The following is a 5,712-nucleotide window of genomic DNA, read 5'->3' on the forward strand; positions in this document are numbered from 1 at the left end:
GATAACAACTGTATATATTTTTAGAAGAGTCTTTTCTGGGACAGCCTATAGTTTTCTTTTGAGGTATTTTATAAAAGTGATTCATCTTGTCGATCATGGACATTGGTATCTATACACAGCTAGCTGAGTTAAGGTAAAAGGACAGTGCTTATGCATTTACACTCAAGTTCTCTATTACTCTTCTCAGCTGCTATCACTGTCTAGCTTTATGAGGCATTTCTACAAACACATGTAGTACAAGTGCAGATATGCCACTGTAATGCAAATATGTGGTCTGTGACTTCTACATTTTCTTCCTTTAAATTCTCAGCCTGTCCTTTTATCATTCTGTTTCTGAGACTCAATGAGTTTGTTAGTATGATTAGAAGAAAAAATTTATAAACATTGGCTTCTGAGAGATCGCATGTCTTTATTATTATACACGTAGACTGCACTTTCGAAAGATAGAATTACATAGCTTCTAATCTCTCTGCTCTTAATAACTTATCATGATAAAAGGGCATCTTGATAATGGCATTGTAGTGGCAAAAGGAAAAGCTAATGATTTTAACACGTTATACTTTAGAACCACTATCTGTGGTAGATCAGACTGTGAAAGCCTGGGATTTATTATGTCATTAATGGGTATTAATATATTTGGTGATGGAACTGACTGGATAAGTGGTGTGGAGTTAGGAGAGCTAAAAATGATGATGGTGGTAGTTCGGGAATCTGGTTAAGTACAGGCTTGGTAATATCACATGACAATTAGCCTTTATACTAATACCCAACTCAGCTACTGTGGTGGGGCAGCACCCAACTTAGAACCTAAAAGTAAAGCAATTAGAATGTGTGCTCACAAGTATATGCACACACCTACACTTGTAGGGCAACTGTGAGTATAAACGATACCACAGGTTTTTGAGTTCTTATACATGGTAAATGACATTTTTCCTCATCTCTTCTCTTCATGCTTGCCATGCTATGATATGGTTGCATTGATTTTTATTTTATGAATTAGAAATCTATAGTAGACAGTATTAAATTCCTTATGAAACAACAATGAGTTGTGGAGACCAAAAGATTATAAGTGTCGATTCTATACCCTAATGGAGTAATGATGGCAAGTCATCTATCTTCTTGAAGTTTTTATCAGTGATATCTGCAGCTGACATAGTGTGATGACCTGATACAATGAAACCCATGGTAGCAGTTCCGCAACACACTAAGTGCAAGAGCTCATTATATGCAGTTTTCTAAGACAAAGAAGAGTCTAATACATTTCAAAACTAATTTTGCTCTCAATAATAATTTAAAACTTTCTAGTGGTCCCCCTGCCACCACCTACTTCCCAAGGTTGCCTGTTTCCATTCTTCCCGCTGGCCCTCAGGGCTTCAGACCTGTTCCCCCACTCAATACCTGATCATGTTCCCCTCCTCCCCTCCTGTCCTCTTTCCCACTCAGGTCCCTCTCTTCCTTCCCCCTCCTATGATTGGTTTCCTCTTTCTCCCAAATGGGATTGAGGCATCCTCACTTGAACCCTTCGGCCTGTTAACCTTTTTGAGTTCTGTGGATTGTATCCTGAGTATTCTGAACTTTTTTGGGGGCCAATATCCACTTATTCGTGAGTACATACCATCCCTGTCTTTTGAAGTGGGTCTGAGTTATCTCACTCAGGATGATATTTTCTAGTTCCATCCATTTGTCTGCAAAACTCAGAATGTCCTCATTCTTAATAGTATTCCATGGTGTAAATGAACCATATTTTATGTATCCATTCTTCTGTTGTGGGGCATCTGAGTTGTTTCTAGCTTCTGGCTATCACAAACAAGGCCACTATGAATATAGTGGAACACACGCCCTGTGACATGGTGTGGCATCTTTTGGATATATGCCCAAGAGTGGTATAGCTGGATCTTCAGGTAGCTCTATTTCCAATTTTCTGAGGAATCTCCAGATTCATTTTTAGAGTGGTTTAACCTGTTCCCATCAGAAAAAGAAGAGTGTTCCAGAGAGCTGGGAGGAGAGAGACTCTCAGTACTCAAAGGGGGGGGGGACCTTATATGAAACGCCCTACAGTGGGAAGTGGGAACTCGTAGAGCCTACCTCTAGGTAGAAACAGGGCATCAAGTGAGGGAATGGATTGCCATCCCACAGTTAAAACTCTGACCCATAATTGTTCCTGTCTGAAAGAACTGCAGGAATGGGAATGGAGAGGAGTCTGAGGACAAAAAGGTCCTTCAATAGGCCCAAATTGGAATCTAGTTCAATGGAAGGTCCCAAGGCCCGGCACTATTACTGAGGGTATGGTTTGCTTTAAAAAGGGGTCTATCATGACTGCTGTCCAAAAGACCCAACAAGCAGCTGAAAAAGTCAGATGCAGATGTTTACACCCAACCAATGGGTAGAAACTGCTAACCCCTGTGATCACATTAGGGAAATGCTTGAAGAAGTTGAGGAGGAAGGTGATCCTGTAGGCAGACCAGCAACCTCAACTGACCTCAACTCTGGAGATCTCTCAGATACTGGGCCACCAACGAGGCAGCATATACCAGCTGATATGAGGCCACCAACACATATACCTCAGAGAATTGCTGGGTTTGGACTTAGTCAGAGAAGATGTACCTAACCCTCAAGAAACTGGAGGCCTCAGGGAGTGGGGAAGTTTGGTAGGGTGGGAGGTGGGGTAGGAACATCCTGGTGCAGATGGGAAGGGTTGGTATAGGATGAAGAAGTCAGAAGGGTTGGGAGAGGGATAATATATGGACTGTAAAAAAAAATTAAATAACATTTTTAAAAAATTGAAAAATAAATAATTTGAAACATGTGCAGCAGTAACAGTCCTGACCCTCTAGGAACCTAAATTGGGCATTGTGATAGGAATCAAAGCCATTTAAGGACATCAGGAACTATGCCAAAACCACACAGTTTAGCCAGGAGTTCCTTCATTCAGATCCAGAAGTGCCAAACAGCCATACTGGACGCCTTGTTGCAACTTATGTGTCTATGCACCCATTGAGGCCAGCAGTACCCATATAATTTGGTGCTATTAGTCTTGCACACCAGTCTGTGGACATGCAGTATGAGATGTTTATGTATGGAATGAATGTAGGTTATCTAAATCTCTGTCATGGAACTCAAGAGTACCACTAATAGACCATTAAGAATATATGCACATCCACAAGAAGCTTCACATCTGACTCCATTTTCTTCTTCCTTATTAAGGTAGCTCTGGACACAAAGGGACATGAGATCCAACTTGGATTCATTAAGTACAGCGGCAATGGGGAGGCAGAGTGTGAGGAAGAGATATACTTTGGAGGTCACTGTGAATCACATCTTTGTGAAAAAGTTTGACATGAACATTCAGAGGCTGGTCTACACAAACTTTCTGGTGGTAGAGGTAGGTAGCAAGATCTACGTGGATGGCAGTGGGCTCATTTTATTTCAGGTGAAGGAGAAAGAAGCTGACTTCCTGGTGACCTAGGTGAAGAATGTTGGCTCATAGGACAGCAAAAAGGATGAGAACCCCTCTGCTGTGTCTGATAAAGACATCTGTATATGAAGTTCAGAGTAGAACAAGATATAGACACAGGGTTTGAAAGCCTTTCCTCTTCAAGGTGACCATTGTGCCTGAAGTTAGGAAGGTTCTGGGAGGAAAAGGCACAAACCACAAGATCATCAGCACAATTGAGAACTATGAAGTCCACAGGTATGACAGGATTTTTGAGACAAGCAATGGTATCATGGTTGCCAGCGGTGACCTAATTGTTGAGAATTCTGCAGGAATGTCTTCCTTGCTCAGAAGATGATGTTAGAAAATGCCCCTTTGCTGACAAGATTAAAGCTGACTATGCTCTGGCAGCTGTTTGCAAGAAGCACCTAATAGCCAGCAAGGCAGATGCTTCCATCTAACACTTACAATTATTGGAGGAGCTCTGCCACCTGGTGTCCATTACCAAAGACCTTCAGAGGTGCCTCTACCCAGGGTGCTATGGAAACCACCTTCAAGTGTTGCATTGGAGCCATTATCATGCTCATCCTGATTGGCAAGAGTGTCCATTAGGTGACCAGATACAGCCCACATGTTCTCATTGCTGAGACACATAATATTGCATACAACAGTGGAGGCCCATCTGTCCCATGGCGTCTTTTCTCTCTGTATAAGGAAGATTGGCTTGAGGACTTAGATTTCTGGTGAACTTGGCTATGAACGCTGGCAAGACCTGAGATTTCTTAAAGAAGGGAGATGTGGTCTTTGTGATGATGAGCTGGCACTCTGCCTCTGGCTTCTCTAACACCATGCTTGAAGCACCTGTGGTCGTGAAGCCCTGGAGTCCCATCCCATCCATTAGTCCAGCAACACGAGTTAAATTCATTCTCTCCTACCTTGTGGTGAGGGTGATCTGGGACTGCAAGTAAAATTAATGTCACTGAAACAGAAGAGCTCAGTGGTCCTCTGTGTGGCCCTATAAAACTAGGGGTTGAACGAGGATGTAGGATCAGAAATTCCCAGAGCTCTGGGAGATCTGGTTCCCCTTCTCAGAACTGAATCACCCACACTTTGTTATTTGTTCTTCTTGAGCTTCACGTGGTCTGTGAATTGTACATTGGGTATTCTGAGCTTTTGGGCTAATATCCACTTATCAGTGAGTGTATAACATGTGTGTTCTTTTGTGATTGGGTTACGTCACTCAGGATGTTATATTCTAGTTCCATCCATTTGCCTAAAATTTTCATGAATTCCATCAAACAAGGGGTACACATGGCTCCAGCTGCATATGTAGAAGAGGATTGCCTCTTCAGGAACCAAGTGGAGGAGAGATAGATCTTTGATCCTGTGAAGGCTAGATAGATATCCCATTGTAGGGGGAATTGAGAGCAGTGAGGTGGGAGGGGGTGGGTGGAGGAACATGGTCATAGAAGTAGTGGGAAGGAGGATGGGATAGGGACTACCTGGGAGGGGGATAACATCTGAATTGTAAGTAAAGAATATATATCCAATAAAAAATAAATAAAAGAAATGAAAGACATCCACTGAGTTTATCACTAGAGGACAGCAACAACTCTATGTATTTTGTTCCTTTAGTTCCTGTAGAAAATGTTGCCAGTATAACTCTATTCTGGCCTGGAGTCAGGCGACAGAGAGCAGGAGTAGGGTTGAGGGCATGGGCCTTGGTTTTGATATAGATTCCCTTTGGCCTTGGCGCTGAGTGAGACACATACTACCTCCACCTTCCAGTTCCCTACTGCTGTAGCTGCCTGTAGGCCTGTTATCAAAGCACTCACTTGTATGTCAGTAAACAGATGCTGAAACAAGCAGAAGATAAAAAGGAACATAAAGACTATATTGATATTAAAACATTGAAGAAAACATCTCCCTTTAAAGAAAATGTGTGCCAAAAATATTTATTTTAGAGATATCATAGTTTAGAAAAACTGAAAATAAATGGCAGCATCTCTATAAGGAAAAAATGTATGAAATTTAAGAAAAAGTCTGAAACATCTTGTATTAATTCTAGGACTATGGATTAAAATCAAGTGACTTTTCTTTCATGTTTCTACCTGTTCCTAATACAACCAGAGCCCTGGTAGCATGACAGGATTGTCTATAGTCATCCACTCTTTCCTGTTAACTGCTATAAAAAGATTATTCAGTCTGGACTGAATGATACTTACTTCCCTTCAAGTTAATATCAAAATGTTTATATATTGGCATTCATCTGCTCTGAG

General features: G+C 41.6%; 1 pseudogene; it reads left to right on the plus strand.

Moving 5' to 3' along the window:
• Positions 1 to 3,054: 3,054 nt before the first annotated feature.
• Positions 3,055 to 4,080, plus strand: LOC127665622 (pyruvate kinase PKM-like; annotated as a pseudogene).
• The last annotated feature ends 1,632 nt before the right edge of the window (positions 4,081 to 5,712 follow it).

Source organism: Apodemus sylvaticus, chromosome 15 (genome assembly GCF_947179515.1).
Source record: "Apodemus sylvaticus chromosome 15, mApoSyl1.1, whole genome shotgun sequence".
NCBI classification, from domain to species: domain Eukaryota; kingdom Metazoa; phylum Chordata; class Mammalia; order Rodentia; family Muridae; genus Apodemus; species Apodemus sylvaticus.